The sequence below is a fragment of the Schistocerca gregaria genome, chromosome X (genome assembly GCF_023897955.1).
Source record: "Schistocerca gregaria isolate iqSchGreg1 chromosome X, iqSchGreg1.2, whole genome shotgun sequence".
In the NCBI taxonomy this organism is placed as follows: domain Eukaryota; kingdom Metazoa; phylum Arthropoda; class Insecta; order Orthoptera; family Acrididae; genus Schistocerca; species Schistocerca gregaria.
The window spans coordinates 434,574,449-434,596,223 of record NC_064931.1 but is presented as its reverse complement, the minus strand read 5'-3'; positions in this window follow the sequence as shown (position 1 = coordinate 434,596,223).

Below are 21,775 nucleotides of genomic sequence, written 5' to 3'. Positions count from 1 at the left end.
CATGCAGACATTGTGGTCACACTATGCGATGATTTTGCTTATTTCCTTTCTGAGGGCCTTGGTTGTACCACAGACTTTGCAGCACATATTGTAGTTAGAGACAATTCCATGCCTATCCTCCACTCTAGTAATGCTCCAAACATTTTTGGCATGGATGCATTTGAGCTTTCTGGCCTTGCAATTCAGGTCATTGTACTTTGCATCAACTCCTGTGACCGTGCAGACAGTGAGGTCGCACTGTGCGATGGTTTTGCTGATCTCTTTACCGAAGGGCCTTGGTTGTACTACTGACTTTGCAGCCGATATTGTAGTTAGAGACAATTCTATGCCTATTCTCCACTCTGGTAATGCTCCAAATATTTTTGGCATGGATGCATTTGAACTTTCTGTCCTCGCAATTCAGGACAATGTACTTTTCATCACCGCCTCTGACCATGCAGACAGTGTGGTCGCACTATGCAATGATTTTGCTGATCTCTTTTCTGAGGGCCTTGGTTGTACCATGGACTTTGCAAGCGAAATATGCAGCTAATGACAATTCCATGCCTAATCTCAACTCTAGTAATGCTCCAAACATTTGTGGCATGGATGAATTTGTACTTTCTGGATTCGCAATTCAGGACAATGTACATTTCACCATCATGTGTCACCATGCAGACAGTGTGGTCGCAGTATGCGATGATTTTGCTGATCTCTTTTCTGAGGGCATTGGTTGTACCACAGACTTTGCAACGCATATTGTAGTTAGATTCAATTCCATGCCTATTCTCCACTCTAGTAATGCCCCAAACATTTTGGCATGGATGCATTTGAACATTCTGGCCTCGCAATTCAGGACAATGTACTTTGCATCAACGTCTATGACCATGCACACAGTGTGATGCACTATGCGATGATTTTGCTGATCCCTTTTCTGAGGGCCATGGTTGTACCACAGACTTTGCAGCGCATATTGTAGTTAGAGACAATTCCATGCCTATTCTCCAGTCTAGTAGTGATCCAAACATTTTTGGCATTGATGCATTTGAACATTCTTGCCATGCAATTAAGGACAACGTGCTTTGCATCAACGCCTGTGACCTAGCAGACAGTGTGGTCGCAATAAGTGATGATTTTGCTGATCTGTTTTCTTTGGGCCATGGTTGTACCACAGACTTTGCAAGCGAAATATGCAGCTAATGACAATTCCAGGCCTAATCTCCACTCTAGTAATGCTCCAAACATTTGTGGCATGGATGAATTTGTACTTTCTGGATTCGCAATTCAGGACAATGTACATTTCACCATCATGTGTCACCATGCAGACAGTGTGGTCGCAGTATGCGATGATTTTGCTGATCTCTTTTCTGAGGGCATTGGTTGTACCACAGACTTTGCAGCGCATATTGTAGTTAGATTCAATTCCATGCCTATTCTCCACTCTAGTAATGCCCCAAACATTTTGGCATGGATGCATTTGAACATTCTGGCCTCGCAATTCAGGACAATGTACTTTGCATCAACGTCTATGACCATGCACACAGTGTGATGCACTATGCGATGATTTTGCTGATCCCTTTTCTGAGGGCCATGGTTGTACCACAGACTTTGCAGCGCATATTGTAGTTAGAGACAATTCCATGCCTATTCTTCACTGTAGTAATACTCCAAACATTTTTGGCATGGAGGCAAATCAACTTTCTGGCCTCGCAATTGAGGACAATGTACTTTGCATCAACGCCTGTGACCATGCAGACAGTGTGGTCGCACTATGCGATGATTTTGCTGATCTCTTTTCCGAGCTAATTGTTTGTACCACAGCCTTTGCAGGGCATATTGTAGTTAGAGACAATTCCATGCCTATTCTCCACTCTAGTAATGGGCCAAACATTTTTGGCATGGATGCATTTGAACATTCTGGCCTCGCAATTCAGGACAATGTACTTTGCATCAACTTCTGTGACCATGCAGACAGTGTGGTTGCACTATACGATGATTTTGCTGATCTCTTTTTTGAGGGCCTTGGTTGTACCACAGACTTTGCAGCGCATATTGTAGTTAGAGACAATTCCATGCCTATTCTCCACTCTACTAATGCTCCAAACATTTTTCCATTGATGCATTTTAAATTTCTGGCTTCGCAGATCAGGACAATGTACTTTGCATCAACGCCTGTGACCATGCAGACATTGTGGTCACACTATGCGATGATTTTGCTGATTTCTTTTCTGAGGGCCTTGGTTGTACCACAGACTTTGCAGCACATATTGTAGTTAGAGACAATTCCATGCCTATCCTCCACTCTAGTAATGCTCCAAACATTTTTGGCATGGATGCATTTGAACTTTCTGGCCTTGCAATTCAGGACATTGTACTTTGCATCAACTCCTGTGAGCGTGCAGACAGTGAAGTCGCACTGTGCGATGGTTTTGCTGATCTCTTTACCGAAGGGCCTTGGCTGTACTACTAACTTTGCAGAGCATATTGCTGTTAGAGACAATTCCAGGCCTATTCTCCACACTAGAAATGCACCAAACATTTATGGCATGGATGAATTTGAAATTTCTTGCCTCGCAATTCAGGACAATGTACTTTGCATCAACGCCTGTGACCATGCAGACAGTGTGGATTTTCACTATGTGATGATTTTGCTGATCCCTTTTCTGAGGGCCTTGGTTGTACCACAGACTTTGCAGCAGATATTGTAGTTAGAGACAATCCCATGCCTATTCTCCACTCTAGTAATGCTCCAAATATTTTTGGCATGGATGCATTTGAACTTTCTGTCCTCGCAATTCAGGACAATGTACTTTTCATCACCGCCTCTGACCATGCAGACAGTGTGGTCGCACTATGCGATGATTTTGCAGATCTCTTTTCTGAGGGTCTTGGTTGTACCAGAGATTTTGCAGCGCATATTGTAGTTAGAGACAATTCCATGCCTATTCTCCACTGTAGTAATGCTCCAAACAGTTTCGGCATGGATGCATTTGATCTTTCTGGCCTCGAAATTTAGGACATTGTACTTTGCATCAACGCCTGCGACCATGCAGACAGTGTGGTCGCACTATGCAATGATTTTGCTGATCTCTTTTCTGAGGGCCTTGTTTGTACCATGGACTTTGCAGCGTATATTGTAGTTAGAGACAATTCCATGCCTATTCTACAGTCTAGTAGTGATCCAAACATTTTTTGCATTGATGCATTTGAACTTTCTTGCCAAGCAATTAAGGACAACGTGCTTTGCATCAACGCCTGTGACCTCGCAGACAGTGTGGTCGCACTAAGTGATGATTTTGCTGATCTGCTTTCTGTGGGCTTTGGTTGTACCACAGACTTTGCAAGCGAAATATGCAGTTAAAGACAATTCCATGCCTATTCTCCACTCTAGTAATGCTCCAAACATTTGTGGCATGGATGAATTTGTACTTTCTGGAATCGCAATTCAGGACAATGTACATTTCACCAACATGTGTCACCATGCAGACAGTGTGGTCGCAGTATGCGATGATTTTGCTGATCTCTTTTCTGCGGGCATTGGTTGTACCACAGACTTTGCAGCGCATATTGTAGTTAGAGACAATTCCATGCCTATTCTCCACTCTAGTAATGCTCCAAACATTTATGGCATGGATGAATTTGAAATTTCTTGCCTCGCAATTCAGGACAATGTACTTTGCTTCAACGCCTGTGACCATGCAGACAGTGTGGTCGCACTATGTGATGATTTTGCTGATCCCCTTTTTGAGGGCCTTGGTTGTACCACAGACTTTGCAGCGCATATTGTAGTTAGAGACAATTCTATGCCTATTCTCCACCTTAGTAATGCTCCAAACATTTTTGGCATGGATGCTTTTGAACTTTCTGTCCTCGCAATTCAGGACAATGTACTTTTCATCAACGCCTCTGACCATGCAGACAGTGTGGTCGCACTATGCGATGATTTTGCCATGCAGACATTGTGGTCACACTATGCAATGATTTTGCTGATCTCTTATCTGAGGGCCTTGGTTGTACCATGGACTTTGCAGCGTATATTGTAGTTAGAGACAATTCCATGCCTATTCTTCACTCTAGTAATGCTCTAAAATTTTTTTGGCATGGATGCATTTGAACTTTCTGGCTTCGCAATTCAGGATAATGTACTTTGCATCAACTCCTGTGACCATGCAGACAGTGAAGTCGCACTGTGCGATGGTTTTGCTGATCTCTTTACCGAAGGGCCTTGGTTGTACTACTGATTTTGCAGAGCATATTGCAGTTAGAGACAATTCCATGCCTTTTCTGCACTCTAGTAATGCTCCAAACATTTATGGCATGGATGAATTTGAAATTTCTTGCCTCGCAATTCAGGACAATGTACTTTGCTTCAACGCCTGTGACCATGCAGACAGTGTGGTCGCACTATGTGATGATTTTGCTGATCCCCTTTCTGAGGGCCTTGGTTGTACCACAGACTTTGCAGCGCATATTGTAGTTAGAGACAATTCCATGCCTATTCTCCACTCTAGTAATGCTCCAAACATTTTTGGCATGGATGCATTTGAACTTTCTGACCTCGGAATTCAGGACAATGTACTTTGCATCAACTCCTGTGACCATGCAGACAGTGAGGTCAAACTGTGCGATGATTTTGGTGATCTCTTTACCGAAGTGCCTTGGTTGTACTACTGACTTTGCAGAGCATATTGCAGTTAGAGACAATTCCATTTCTATTCTCCACTCTAGTAATGCTCCACACATTTATGCCATGGATGAATTTGAAATTTCTTGCCTCGCAATTCAGGACAATGTACTTTGCATCAACGCCTATGACCATGCAGACAGTGTAGTCGCACAATGCGATGATTTTGTTGATCTCTTTTCTGAGTGCCTTGGTTGTCCCACAGACTTTGCAGCGCATATTGTAGTTAGAGACAATTCCATGCCTATTTTCCACTCTAGTAATGCTCCAAACATCTTTGGCATGGATGCATTTGAATTTTCTGACCTCACAATTCAGGACAATCTACTTTGCATCAACGCCTGTGACCATGCAGACAGTGTGGTCGCACTATGCGATGATTATGCTGATCTCTTATCAGAGGGCCTTGGTTGTACCACTGATTTTGCAGCGCATACTGTAGTTTGAGACAATTCCATGCCTATTCTCCACTCTAGTAATGCTCCAAACTTTTTTTCATGGACGCATTTGAACTTTGTGGCCTCGAAATTCAGGACAATGTACTTTGCATCAACGCCTGTGACCATGCAGACAGTGTGGTCGTACTATGCAATGATTTTGCTGATCTCTTTTCTGAGGGCCTTAATTGTACCATGGACTTTGGAACGCATATTGTAGTTAGAGACAATTCCATGCCTATTCTCCACTCTAGTAATGCTCCATACATTTATGGCGTGGATGAATTCGAAATTTCTTGCCTCGCAATTCAGGACAATGTACTTTGTTTCAACGCCTGTGACCATGCAGACAGTGTGGTCGCACTATGTGATGATTTTGCTGATCCTTTTTCTGAGGGCCTTGCTTGTACCACAGACTTTGCCGCGCATATTGTAGTTAGAGACAATTCTATGCCTATTCTCCACTCTAGTAATGCTCCAAACATTTTTGGCATGGATGCATTTGAATTTTCTGTCCTCGCAATTCAGGACAATGTACTTTTCATCAACGCCTCTGACCATGCAGACAGTGTGGTCGCACTATGCGATGACTTTGCAGATCTCTTTTCTGGGGGCCTTGGTTGTACTAGAAATTTTGCAGCGCATATTGTAGTTAGAGACAATTCCATGCCTATTCTCCACTCTAGTAATGTTCCAAACATTTGTGGCATGGATGAATTTGTAGTTTCTGGGTACCCAATTCAGGACAATGTACTTTGCATTAACGCCTATGACCATGCAGACAGTGTGGTCGCACTATGTGATGATTTTGCTGATCTCTTTTCTGAGTGTCTTGGTTGTACCACAGACTTTGAAGCGCATATTGTAGTTAGAGATAATTCCATGCCTATTCTCCACTCTAGTAATGCTCCAAACATTTTTGGCTTTTATGCATTTGAACTTTCTGGCATCGCAATTCAGGACAATGTACTTTGCATCAACGCATGTGACCATGCAGACAGTGTGGTGGCACTGTGCGATGATTTTGCCGATCTCTTTTCTGAGAGCCTTGGTTGTACCAGAGATTTTGCAACGCATATTGTAGTTAGAGACAATTCCATGCGTATTCTCCACTCTAGTAATGCACCAAACATTTTTGGCATGGATGCATTTGAACTTTCTGGCCACGCAATTTAGGACAATGTGCTTTGCATCAACGCCTGTGAACATGCAGTCAGTGTGGTCGCACTATGCGATGATTTTGCTGATCTCCTATCAGAGGGCCTTGGTTGTACCACAGATTTTGCAGCGCATACTGTAGTTTGAGACAATTCCAGTTCTATTCTCCACTCTAGTAATGCTCCAAACATTTTTTCATGGATGCATTTGAACTTTGTGGCCTCGCAATTAAGGACAATGTACTTTGCATCAACATCTGTGACCATGCAGACAGTGTGGTTGAACTATGCGATGATTTTGCTGATCTCTTTTCTGAGGGCCTTGGTTGTACCACAGGTTTTGCAGCACATATTGTAGTTAGAGAGAAATCCATTCCTATTCTCCACTCTAGTAATGCTCCAAACATTTTTGGCATGGATGCTTTTGAACATTCTGGCCTCGAAATTCACGACAATGTACATTTCACCAACGCGTGTCACCATGCAGACAGTGTGGTCGCAGTATGCGATGATTTTGCTGATCTCTTTTCTGAGGGCACTGGTTGTACCACAGACTTTGCAGCGCATTTTGTAGTTAGAGACAATTCCATGAGTATTCTCCACTCTAGTAATGCCCCAAACATATTTGGCATGGATGCATTTGAACATTCTGGCCTCGCAATTCAGGATAATGTAATTTGCATCAACATCTGTGACCATGCAGACAGTGTGGTTGCACTATACGATGATTTTGCTGATCTCTTTTCTGAGGGCCTTTGTTGTACCACAGACTTTGCAGCGCATATTGTAGTTAGAGACAATTCCATGCCTATTCTCCACACTACTAATGCCCCAAATATTTTTCCATTGATGCATTTTAACTTTCTGGCCTCGCAAATCAGGACAATGTACTTTGCATCAACGCCTGTGACCATGCAGACATTGTGGTCACACTATGCGATGATTTTGCTTATTTCCTTTCTGAGGGCCTTGGTTGTACCACAGACTTTGCAGCACATATTGTAGTTAGAGACAATTCCATGCCTATCCTCCACTCTAGTAATGCTCCAAACATTTTTGGCATGGATGCATTTGAGCTTTCTGGCCTTGCAATTCAGGTCATTGTACTTTGCATCAACTCCTGTGACCGTGCAGACAGTGAGGTCGCACTGTGCGATGGTTTTGCTGATCTCTTTACCGAAGGGCCTTGGTTGTACTACTGACTTTGCAGCGGATATTGTAGTTAGAGACAATTCTATGCCTATTCTCCACTCTGGTAATGCTCCAAATATTTTTGGCATGGATGCATTTGAACTTTCTGTCCTCGCAATTCAGGACAATGTACTTTTCATCACCGCCTCTGACCATGCAGACAGTGTGGTCGCACTATGCAATGATTTTGCTGATCTCTTTTCTGAGGGCCTTGATTGTACCATGGACTTTGCAAGCGAAATATGCAGCTAATGACACTTCCATGCCTAATCTCCACTCTAGTAATGCTCCAAACATTTGTGGCATGGATGAATTTGTACTTTCTGGATTCGCAATTCAGGACAATGTACATTTCACCATCATGTGTCACCATGCAGACAGTGTGGTCGCAGTATGCGATGATTTTGCTGATCTCTTTTCTGAGGGCATTGGTTGTACCACAGACTTTGCAGCGCATATTGTAGTTAGATTCAATTCCATGCCTATTCTCCACTCTAGTAATGCCCCAAACATTTTGGCATGGATGCATTTGAACATTCTGGCCTCGCAATTCAGGACAATGTACTTTGCATCAACGTCTATGACCATGCACACAGTGTGATGCACTATGCGATGATTTTGCTGATCCCTTTTCTGAGGGCCATGGTTGTACCACAGACTTTGCAGCGCATATTGTAGTTAGAGACAATTCCATGCCTATTCTCCAGTCTAGTAGTGATCCAAACATTTTTGGCATTGATGCATTTGAACATTCTTGCCATGCAATTAAGGACAACGTGCTTTGCATCAACGCCTGTGACCTAGCAGACAGTGTGGTCGCAATAAGTGATGATTTTGCTGATCTGTTTTCTTTGGGCCATGGTTGTACCACAGACTTTGCAAGCGAAATATGCAGCTAATGAGAATTCCAGGCCTAATCTCCACTCTAGTAATGCTCCAAACATTTGTGGCATGGATGAATTTGTACTTTCTGGATTCGCAATTCAGGACAATGTACATTTCACCATCATGTGTCACCATGCAGACAGTGTGGTCGCAGTATGCGATGATTTTGCTGATCTCTTTTCTGAGGGCATTGGTTGTACCACAGACTTTGCAGCGCATATTGTAGTTAGATTCAATTCCATGCCTATTCTCCACTCTAGTAATGCCCCAAACATTTTGGCATGGATGCATTTGAACATTCTGGCCTCGCAATTCAGGACAATGTACTTTGCATCAACGTCTATGACCATGCACACAGTGTGATGCACTATGCGATGATTTTGCTGATCCCTTTTTTGAGGGCCTTGGTTGTACCACAGACTTTGCAGCGCATATTGTAGTTAGAGACAATTCCATGCCTATTCTCCACTCTACTAATGCTCCAAACATTTTTCCATTGATGCATTTTAAATTTCTGGCTTCGCAGATCAGGACAATGTACTTTGCATCAACGCCTGTGACCATGCAGACATTGTGGTCACACTATGCGATGATTTTGCTGATTTCTTTTCTGAGGGCCTTGGTTGTACCACAGACTTTGCAGCACATATTGTAGTTAGAGACAATTCCATGCCTATTCTCCACTCTAGTAATGCTCCAAACATTTTTGGCATGGATGCATTTGAACTTTCTGGCCTTGCAATTCAGGACATTGTACTTTGCATCAACTCCTGTGAGCGTGCAGACAGTGAAGTCGCACTGTGCGATGGTTTTGCTGATCTCTTTACCGAAGGGCCTTGGCTGTACTACTAACTTTGCAGCGCATATTGCTGTTAGAGACAATTCCAGGCCTATTCTCCACACTAGAAATGCACCAAACATTTATGGCATGGATGAATTTGAAATTTCTTGCCTCGCAATTCAGGACAATGTACTTTGCTTCAACGCCTGTGACCATGCAGACAGTGTGGATTTTCACTATGTGATGATTTTGCTGATCCCTTTTCTGAGGGCCTTGGTTGTACCACAGACTTTGCAGCAGATATTGTAGTTAGAGACAATCCCATGCCTATTCTCCACTCTAGTAATGCTCCAAATATTTTTGGCATGGATGCATTTGAACTTTCTGTCCTCGCAATTCAGGACAATGTACTTTTCATCACCGCCTCTGACCATGCAGACAGTGTGGTCGCACTATGCGATGATTTTGCAGATCTCTTTTCTGAGGGTCTTGGTTGTACCAGAGATTTTGCAGCGCATATTGTAGTTAGAGACAATTCCATGCCTATTCTCCACTGTAGTAATGCTCCAAACAGTTTCGGCATGGATGCATTTGATCTTTCTGGCCTCGAAATTTAGGACATTGTACTTTGCATCAACGCCTGCGACCATGCAGACAGTGTGGTCGCACTATGCAATGATTTTGCTGATCTCTTTTCTGAGGGCCTTGTTTGTACCATGGACTTTGCAGCGTATATTGTAGTTAGAGACAATTCCATGCCTATTCTCCAGTCTAGTAGTGATCCAAACATTTTTTGCATTGATGCATTTGAACTTTCTTGCCAAGCAATTAAGGACAACGTGCTTTGCATCAACGCCTGTGACCTCGCAGACAGTGTGGTCGCACTAAGTGATGATTTTGCTGATCTGCTTTCTGTGGGCTTTGGTTGTACCACAGACTTTGCAAGCGAAATATGCAGTTAAAGACAATTCCATGCCTATTCTCCACTCTAGTAATGCTCCAAACATTTGTGGCATGGATGAATTTGTACTTTCTGGAATCGCAATTCAGGACAATGTACATTTCACCAACATGTGTCACCATGCAGACAGTGTGGTCGCAGTATGCGATGATTTTGCTGATCTCTTTTCTGCGGGCATTGGTTGTACCACAGACTTTGCAGCGCATATTGTAGTTAGAGACAATTCCATGCCTATTCTCCACTCTAGTAATGCTCCAAACATATATGGCATGGATGAATTTGAAATTTCTTGCCTCGCAATTCAGGACAATGTACTTTGCTTCAACGCCTGTGACCATGCAGACAGTGTGGTCGCACTATGTGATGATTTTGCTGATCCCCTTTTTGAGGGCCTTGGTTGTACCACAGACTTTGCAGCGCATATTGTAGTTAGAGACAATTCTATGCCTATTCTCCACCTTAGTAATGCTCCAAACATTTTTGGCATGGATGCTTTTGAACTTTCTGTCCTCGCAATTCAGGACAATGTACTTTTCATCAACGCCTCTGACCATGCAGACAGTGTGGTCGCACTATGCGATGATTTTGCCATGCAGACATTGTGGTCACACTATGCAATGATTTTGCTGATCTCTTATCTGAGGGCCTTGGTTGTACCATGGACTTTGCAGCGTATATTGTAGTTAGAGACAATTCCATGCCTATTCTTCACTCTAGTAATGCTCTAAAATTTTTTTGGCATGGATGCATTTGAACTTTCTGGCCTCGCAATTCAGGATAATGTACTTTGCATCAACTCCTGTGACCATGCAGACAGTGAAGTCGCACTGTGCGATGGTTTTGCTGATCTCTTTACCGAAGGGCCTTGGTTGTACTACTGATTTTGCAGAGCATATTGCAGTTAGAGACAATTCCATGCCTTTTCTGCACTCTAGTAATGCTCCAAACATTTATGGCATGGATGAATTTGAAATTTCTTGCCTCGCAATTCAGGACAATGTACTTTGCTTCAACGCCTGTGACCATGCAGACAGTGTGGTCGCACTATGTGATGATTTTGCTGATCCCCTTTCTGAGGGCCTTGGTTGTACCACAGACTTTGCAGCGCATATTGTAGTTAGAGACAATTCCATGCCTATTCTCCACTCTAGTAATGCTCCAAACATTTTTGGCATGGATGCATTTGAACTTTCTGACCTCGGAATTCAGGACAATGTACTTTGCATCAACTCCTGTGACCATGCAGACAGTGAGGTCAAACTGTGCGATGATTTTGGTGATCTCTTTACCGAAGTGCCTTGGTTGTACTACTGACTTTGCAGAGCATATTGCAGTTAGAGACAATTCCATTTCTATTCTCCACTCTAGTAATGCTCCACACATTTATGCCATGGATGAATTTGAAATTTCTTGCCTCGCAATTCAGGACAATGTACTTTGCATCAACGCCTATGACCATGCAGACAGTGTAGTCGCACAATGCGATGATTTTGTTGATCTCTTTTCTGAGTGCCTTGGTTGTCCCACAGACTTTGCAGCGCATATTGTAGTTAGAGACAATTCCATGCCTATTTTCCACTCTAGTAATGCTCCAAACATCTTTGGCATGGATGCATTTGAATTTTCTGACCTCACAATTCAGGACAATCTACTTTGCATCAACGCCTGTGACCATGCAGACAGTGTGGTCGCACTATGCGATGATTATGCTGATCTCTTATCAGAGGGCCTTGGTTGTACCACTGATTTTGCAGCGCATACTGTAGTTTGAGACAATTCCATGCCTATTCTCCACTCTAGTAATGCTCCAAACTTTTTTTCATGGACGCATTTGAACTTTGTGGCCTCGAAATTCAGGACAATGTACTTTGCATCAACGCCTGTGACCATGCAGACAGTGTGGTCGTACTATGCAATGATTTTGCTGATCTCTTTTCTGAGGGCCTTAATTGTACCATGGACTTTGGAACGCATATTGTAGTTAGAGACAATTCCATGCCTATTCTCCACTCTAGTAATGCTCCATACATTTATGGCGTGGATGAATTCGAAATTTCTTGCCTCGCAATTCAGGACAATGTACTTTGTTTCAACGCCTGTGACCATGCAGACAGTGTGGTCGCACTATGTGATGATTTTGCTGATCCTTTTTCTGAGGGCCTTGCTTGTACCACAGACTTTGCCGCGCATATTGTAGTTAGAGACAATTCTATGCCTATTCTCCACTCTAGTAATGCTCCAAACATTTTTGGCATGGATGCATTTGAATTTTCTGTCCTCGCAATTCAGGACAATGTACTTTTCATCAACGCCTCTGACCATGCAGACAGTGTGGTCGCACTATGCGATGACTTTGCAGATCTCTTTTCTGGGGGCCTTGGTTGTACTAGAAATTTTGCAGCGCATATTGTAGTTAGAGACAATTCCATGCCTATTCTCCACTCTAGTAATGTTCCAAACATTTGTGGCATGGATGAATTTGTAGTTTCTGGATACCCAATTCAGGACAATGTACTTTGCATTAACGCCTATGACCATGCAGACAGTGTGGTCGCACTATGTGATGATTTTGCTGATCTCTTTTCTGAGTGTCTTGGTTGTACCACAGACTTTGAAGCGCATATTGTAGTTAGAGATAATTCCATGCCTATTCTCCACTCTAGTAATGCTCCAAACATTTTTGGCTTTTATGCATTTGAACTTTCTGGCATCGCAATTCAGGACAATGTACTTTGCATCAACGCATGTGACCATGCAGACAGTGTGGTGGCACTGTGCGATGATTTTGCCGATCTCTTTTCTGAGAGCCTTGGTTGTACCAGAGATTTTGCAATGCATATTGTAGTTAGAGACAATTCCATGCGTATTCTCCACTCTAGTAATGCACCAAACATTTTTGGCATGGATGCATTTGAACTTTCTGGCCACGCAATTTAGGACAATGTGCTTTGCATCAACGCCTGTGAACATGCAGTCAGTGTGGTCGCACTATGCGATGATTTTGCTGATCTCCTATCAGAGGGCCTTGGTTGTACCACAGATTTTGCAGCGCATACTGTAGTTTGAGACAATTCCAGTTCTATTCTCCACTCTAGTAATGCTCCAAACATTTTTTCATGGATGCATTTGAACTTTGTGGCCTCGCAATTAAGGACAATGTACTTTGCATCAACATCTGTGACCATGCAGACAGTGTGGTTGAACTATGCGATGATTTTGCTGATCTCTTTTCTGAGGGCCTTGGTTGTACCACAGGTTTTGCAGCACATATTGTAGTTAGAGAGAAATCCATTCCTATTCTCCACTCTAGTAATGCTCCAAACATTTTTGGCATGGATGCTTTTGAACATTCTGGCCTCGAAATTCACGACAATGTACATTTCACCAACGCGTGTCACCATGCAGACAGTGTGGTCGCAGTATGCGATGATTTTGCTGATCTCTTTTCTGAGGGCACTGGTTGTACCACAGACTTTGCAGCGCATTTTGTAGTTAGAGACAATTCCATGAGTATTCTCCACTCTAGTAATGCCCCAAACATATTTGGCATGGATGCATTTGAACATTCTGGCCTCGCAATTCAGGATAATGTAATTTGCATCAACATCTGTGACCATGCAGACAGTGTGGTTGCACTATACGATGATTTTGCTGATCTCTTTTCTGAGGGCCTTTGTTGTACCACAGACTTTGCAGCGCATATTGTAGTTAGAGACAATTCCATGCCTATTCTCCACACTACTAATGCCCCAAATATTTTTCCATTGATGCATTTTAACTTTCTGGCCTCGCAAATCAGGACAATGTACTTTGCATCAACGCCTGTGACCATGCAGACATTGTGGTCACACTATGCGATGATTTTGCTTATTTCCTTTCTGAGGGCCTTGGTTGTACCACAGACTTTGCAGCACATATTGTAGTTAGAGACAATTCCATGCCTATCCTCCACTCTAGTAATGCTCCAAACATTTTTGGCATGGATGCATTTGAGCTTTCTGGCCTTGCAATTCAGGTCATTGTACTTTGCATCAACTCCTGTGACCGTGCAGACAGTGAGGTCGCACTGTGCGATGGTTTTGCTGATCTCTTTACCGAAGGGCCTTGGTTGTACTACTGACTTTGCAGCGGATATTGTAGTTAGAGACAATTCTATGCCTATTCTCCACTCTGGTAATGCTCCAAATATTTTTGGCATGGATGCATTTGAACTTTCTGTCCTCGCAATTCAGGACAATGTACTTTTCATCACCGCCTCTGACCATGCAGACAGTGTGGTCGCACTATGCAATGATTTTGCTGATCTCTTTTCTGAGGGCCTTGATTGTACCATGGACTTTGCAAGCGAAATATGCAGCTAATGACAATTCCATGCCTAATCTCCACTCTAGTAATGCTCCAAACATTTGTGGCATGGATGAATTTGTACTTTCTGGATTCGCAATTCAGGACAATGTACATTTCACCATCATGTGTCACCATGCAGACAGTGTGGTCGCAGTATGCGATGATTTTGCTGATCTCTTTTCTGAGGGCATTGGTTGTACCACAGACTTTGCAGCGCATATTGTAGTTAGAGACAATTCCATGCCTATTCTCCAGTCTAGTAGTGATCCAAACATTTTTGGCATTGATGCATTTGAACATTCTTGCCATGCAATTAAGGACAACGTGCTTTGCATCAACGCCTGTGACCTAGCAGACAGTGTGGTCGCAATAAGTGATGATTTTGCTGATCTGCTTTCTTTGGGCCATGGTTGTACCACAGACTTTGCAGGGCATATTGTAGTTAGAGACAATTCTATGCCTATTCTCCACTCTGGTAATGCTCCAAATATTTTTGGCATGGATGCATTTGAACTTTCTGTCCTCGCAATTCAGGACAATGTACTTTTCATCACCGCCTCTGACCATGCAGACAGTGTGGTCGCACTATGCAATGATTTTGCTGATCTCTTTTCTGAGGGCCTTGATTGTACCATGGACTTTGCAAGCGAAATATGCAGCTAATGACAATTCCATGCCTAATCTCCACTCTAGTAATGCTCCAAACATTTGTGGCATGGATGAATTTGTACTTTCTGGATTCGCAATTCAGGACAATGTACATTTCACCATCATGTGTCACCATGCAGACAGTGTGGTCGCAGTATGCGATGATTTTGCTGATCTCTTTTCTGAGGGCATTGGTTGTACCACAGACTTTGCAGCGCATATTGTAGTTAGAGACAATTCCATGCCTATTCTCCAGTGTAGTAGTGATCCAAACATTTTTGGCATTGATGCATTTGAACATTCTTGCCATGCAATTAAGGACAACGTGCTTTGCATCAACGCCTGTGACCTAGCAGACAGTGTGGTCGCAATAAGTGATGATTTTGCTGATCTGCTTTCTTTGGGCCATGGTTGTACCACAGACTTTGCAAGCGAAATATGCAGCTAATGAGAATTCCAGGCCTAATCTCCACTCTAGTAATGCTCCAAACATTTGTGGCATGGATGAATTTGTACTTTCTGGATTCGCAATTCAGGACAATGTACATTTCACCATCATGTGTCACCATGCAGACATTGTGGTCGCAGTATGCGATGATTTTGCTGATCTCTTTTCTGAGGGCATTGGTTGTACCACAGACTTTGCAGCGCATATTGTAGTTAGATTCAATTCCATGCCTATTCTCCACTCTAGTAATGCCCCAAACATTTTGGCATGGATGCATTTGAACATTCTGGCCTCGCAATTCAGGACAATGTACTTTGCATCAACGCCTGTGACCATGCAGACATTGTGGTCACACTATGCGATGATTTTGCTTATTTCCTTTCTGAGGGCCTTGGTTGTACCACAGACTTTGCAGCACATATTGTAGTTAGAGACAATTCCATGCCTATCCTCCACTCTAGTAATGCTCCAAACATTTTTGGCATGGATGCATTTGAGCTTTCTGGCCTTGCAATTCAGGTCATTGTACTTTGCATCAACTCCTGTGACCGTGCAGACAGTGAGGTCGCACTGTGCGATGGTTTTGCTGATCTCTTTACCGAAGGGCCTTGGTTGTACTACTGACTTTGCAGCGGATATTGTAGTTAGAGACAATTCTATGCCTATTCTCCACTCTGGTAATGCTCCAAATATTTTTGGCATGGATGCATTTGAACTTTCTGTCCTCGCAATTCAGGACAATGTACTTTTCATCACCGCCTCTGACCATGCAGACAGTGTGGTCGCACTATGCAATGATTTTGCTGATCTCTTTTCTGAGGGCCTTGATTGTACCATGGACTTTGCAAGCGAAATATGCAGCTAATGACAATTCCATGCCTAATCTCCACTCTAGTAATGCTCCAAACATTTGTGGCATGGATGAATTTGTACTTTCTGGATTCGCAATTCAGGACAATGTACATTTCACCATCATGTGTCACCATGCAGACAGTGTGGTCGCAGTATGCGATGATTTTGCTGATCTCTTTTCTGAGGGCATTGGTTGTACCACAGACTTTGCAGCGCATATTGTAGTTAGAGACAATTCCATGCCTATTCTCCAGTCTAGTAGTGATCCAAACATTTTTGGCATTGATGCATTTGAACATTCTTGCCATGCAATTAAGGACAACGTGCTTTGCATCAACGCCTGTGACCTAGCAGACAGTGTGGTCGCAATAAGTGATGATTTTGCTGATCTGCTTTCTTTGGGCCATGGTTGTACCACAGACTTTGCAGGGCATATTGTAGTTAGAGACAATTCTATGCCTATTCTCCACTCTGGTAATGCTCCAAATATTTTTGGCATGGATGCATTTGAACTTTCTGTCCTCGCAATTCAGGACAATGTACTTTTCATCACCGCCTCTGACCATGCAGACAGTGTGGTCGCACTATGCAATGATTTTGCTGATCTCTTTTCTGAGGGCCTTGATTGTACCATGGACTTTGCAAGCGAAATATGCAGCTAATGACAATTCCATGCCTAATCTCCACTCTAGTAATGCTCCAAACATTTGTGGCATGGATGAATTTGTACTTTCTGGATTCGCAATTCAGGACAATGTACATTTCACCATCATGTGTCACCATGCAGACAGTGTGGTCGCAGTATGCGATGATTTTGCTGATCTCTTTTCTGAGGGCATTGGTTGTACCACAGACTTTGCAGCGCATATTGTAGTTAGAGACAATTCCATGCCTATTCTCCAGTGTAGTAGTGATCCAAACATTTTTGGCATTGATGCATTTGAACATTCTTGCCATGCAATTAAGGACAACGTGCTTTGCATCAACGCCTGTGACCTAGCAGACAGTGTGGTCGCAATAAGTGATGATTTTGCTGATCTGCTTTCTTTGGGCCATGGTTGTACCACAGACTTTGCAAGCGAAATATGCAGCTAATGAGAATTCCAGGCCTAATCTCCACTCTAGTAATGCTCCAAACATTTGTGGCATGGATGAATTTGTACTTTCTGGATTCGCAATTCAGGACAATGTACATTTCACCATCATGTGTCACCATGCAGACATTGTGGTCGCAGTATGCGATGATTTTGCTGATCTCTTTTCTGAGGGCATTGGTTGTACCACAGACTTTGCAGCGCATATTGTAGTTAGATTCAATTCCATGCCTATTCTCCACTCTAGTAATGCCCCAAACATTTTGGCATGGATGCATTTGAACATTCTGGCCTCGCAATTCAGGACAATGTACTTTGCATCAACGTCTATGACCATGCACACAGTGTGATGCACTATGCGATGATTTTGCTGATCCCTTTTCTGAGGGCCATGGTTGTACCACAGACTTTGCAGCGCATATTGTAGTTAGAGACAATTCCATGCCTATTCTTCACTGTAGTAATACTCCAAACATTTTTGGCATGGAGGCAATTCAACTTTCTGGCCTCGCAATTGAGGACAATGTACTTTGCATCAACGCCTGTGACCATGCAGACAGTGTGGTCGCACTATGCGATGATTTTTCTGATCTCTTTTCCGAGCTAATTGTTTGTACCACAGCCTTTGCAGGGCATATTGTAGTTAGAGACAATTCCATGCCTATTCTCCACTCTAGTAATGGGCCAAACATTTTTGGCATGGATGCATTTGAACATTCTGGCCTCGCAATTCAGGACAATGTACTTTGCATCAACTTCTGTGACCATGCAGACAGTGTGGTTGCACTATACGATGATTTTGCTGATCTCTTTTTTGAGGGCCTTGGTTGTACCACAGACTTTGCAGCGCATATTGTAGTTAGAGACAATTCCATGCCTATTCTCCACTCTACTAATGCTCCAAACATTTTTCCATTGATGCATTTTAAATTTCTGGCTTCGCAAATCAGGACAATGTACTTTGCATCAACGCCTGTGACCATGCAGACATTGTGGTCACACTATGCGATGATTTTGCTGATTTCTTTTCTGAGGGCCTTGGTTGTACCACAGACTTTGCAGCACATATTGTAGTTAGAGACAATTCCATGCCTATCCTCCACTCTAGTAATGCTCCAAACATTTTTGGCATGGATGTATTTGAACTTTCTGGCCTTGCAATTCAGGACATTGTACTTTGCATCAACTCCTGTGAGCGTGCAGACAGTGAAGTCGCACTGTGCGATGGTTTTGCTGATCTCTTTACCGAAGGGCCTTGGCTGTACTACTAACTTTGCAGAGCATATTGCTGTTAGAGACAATTCCAGGCCTATTCTCCACACTAGAAATGCACCAAACATTTATGGCATGGATGAATTTGAAATTTCTTGCCTCGCAATTCAGGACAATGTACTTTGCTTCAACGCCTGTGACCATGCAGACAGTGTGGATTTTCACTATGTGATGATTTTGCTGATCCCTTTTCTGAGGGCCTTGGTTGTACCACAGACTTTGCAGCAGATATTGTAGTTAGAGACAATCCCATGCCTATTCTCCACTCTAGTAATGCTCCAAATATTTTTGGCATGGATGCATTTGAACTTTCTGTCCTCGCAATTCAGGACAATGTACTTTTCATCACCGCCTCTGACCATGCAGACAGTGTGGTCGCACTATGCGATGATTTTGCAGATCTCTTTTCTGAGGGTCTTGGTTGTACCAGAGATTTTGCAGCGCATATTGTAGTTAGAGACAATTCCATGCCTATTCTCCACTGTAGTAATGCTCCAAACAGTTTTGGCATGGATGCATTTGATCTTTCTGGCCTCGAAATTTAGGACATTGTACTTTGCATCAACGCCTGCGACCATGCAGACAGTGTGGTCGCACTATGCAATGATTTTGCTGATCTCTTTTCTGAGGGCCTTGTTTGTACCATGGACTTTGCAGCGTATATTGTAGTTAGAGACAATTCCATGCCTATTCTCCAGTCTAGTAGTGATCCAAACATTTTTTGCATTGATGCATTTGAACTTTCTTGCCAAGCAATTAAGGACAACGTGCTTTGCATCAACGCCTGTGACCTCGCAGACAGTGTGGTCGCACTAAGTGATGATTTTGCTGATCTGCTTTCTGTGGGCTTTGGTTGTACCACAGACTTTGCAAGCGAAATATGCAGTTAAAGACAATTCCATGCCTATTCTCCACTCTAGTAATGCTCCAAACATTTGTGGCATGGATGAATTTGTACTTTCTGGAATCGCAATTCAGGACAATGTACATTTCACCAACATGTGTCACCATGCAGACAGTGTGGTCGCAGTATGCGATGATTTTGCTGATCTCTTTTCTGCGGGCATTGGTTGTACCACAGACTTTGCAGCGCATATTGTAGTTAGAGACAATTCCATGCCTATTCTCCACTCTAGTAATGCTCCAAACATTTATGGCATGGATGAATTTGAAATTTCTTGCCTCGCAATTCAGGACAATGTACTTTGCTTCAACGCCTGTGACCATGCAGACAGTGTGGTCGCACTATGTGATGATTTTGCTGATCCCCTTTCTGAGGGCATTGGTTGTACCACAGACTTTGCAGCGCATATTGTAGTTAGAGACAATTCTATGCCTATTCTCCACCTTAGTAATGCTCCAAACATTTTTGGCATGGATGCTTTTGAACTTTCTGTCCTCGCAATTCAGGACAATGTACTTTTCATCAACGCCTCTGACCATGCAGACAGTGTGGTCGCACTATGCGATGATTTTGCCATGCAGACATTGTGGTCACACTATGCAATGATTTTGCTGATCTCTTATCTGAGGGCCTTGGTTGTACCATGGACTTTGCAGCGTATATTGTAGTTAGAGACAATTCCATGCCTATTCTTCACTCTAGTAATGCTCTAAAATTTTTTTGGCATGGATGCATTTGAACTTTCTGGCCTCGCAATTCAGGATAATGTACTTTGAATCAACTCCTGTGACCATGCAGACAGTGAAGTCGCACTGTGCGATGGTTTTGCTGATCTCTTTACCGAAGTGCCTTGGTTGTACCACAGACTTTGCAGCGCATATTGTAGTTAGAGACAATTCTGTGCCTATTCTCCACTCTAGTAATGCTCCAAACATTTTTGGCATGGATGCATTTGAACTTTCTGTCCTCGTAATTCAGGACAATGTACTTTTCAACAACACCTCTGACCATGCAGACAGTGTGGTCGCACTATGCGATGATTTTGCAGATCTCTTTTCTGAGGGTCTTGGTTGTACCAGAGATTTTGCAGCGCATATTGTAGCTAGAGACAATTCCATGCCTATTCTCGACTCTAGTAATGCTCCAAATATTTTTGGCATCGATGCATTTGAACTTTCTGGCCACGACATTCAGGACAATGTACATTTCCCCAACGCGTGTCACCATGCAGACAGTGTGGTCGCAGTATGCGATGATGTTGCTGAACTCTTTTCTGAGGGCATTGGTTGTACCACAGACTTTGCAGCGCATATTGTAGTTAGAGACAATTCCATGCCTATTCTCCACTCTAGTAATGCCCCAAACATATTGGCTTGGATGCATTTGAACATTGTGGCCTCGCAATTCAGGACAATGTACTTTGAGTCAACAGCTGTGACCATGCAGACAGTGTGGTTGCACTATACGATGATTTTGCTGATCTCTTTTCTGAGGGCCTTGGTTGTACCAAAGACTTTGCAGCGCATATTGTAGTTAGAGGCAATTCCATGCCTATTCTCCACTCTACTAATGCTCCAAACTTTTTTCCATTGATGCATTTGAACTTTATGGCATCGCAATTCAGGACAATGTACTTTGCATCAACGCCTGTGACCATGCAGACATTGTGGTCACACTAAGCGATGATTTTGCTGATTTCTTTTCTGAGGGCCTTGGTTGTACCACAAACATTGCAGCGCATATTGTAGTTAGAGACAATTCCAAGCCTATTCTCCACTCTAGTAATGCTCCAAACATTTTTGGCATGGATGCATTTGAACTTTCTGGCCTCGCAATTCAGGACAATGTACTTTGCATCAACTCCTGTGACCGTGCAGACAGTGAGGTCCCACTGTGCGACGGTTTTGCTGATCTCTTTACCGAAGGGCCTTGGTTGTACTACTGACTTTGCAGAGCATATTGCAGTTAGAGACAATTCCGTGCCTATTCTCCACTCTTGTAATGCTCCAAACACTTATGGCATGGATGAATTTGAAATTTCGTGCCTCGCAATTCAGGACAATGTACTTTGCTTCAACGGCTGTCACCATGCAGACAGTGTGGTCGCACTATGTGATGATTTTGCAGATCCCTTT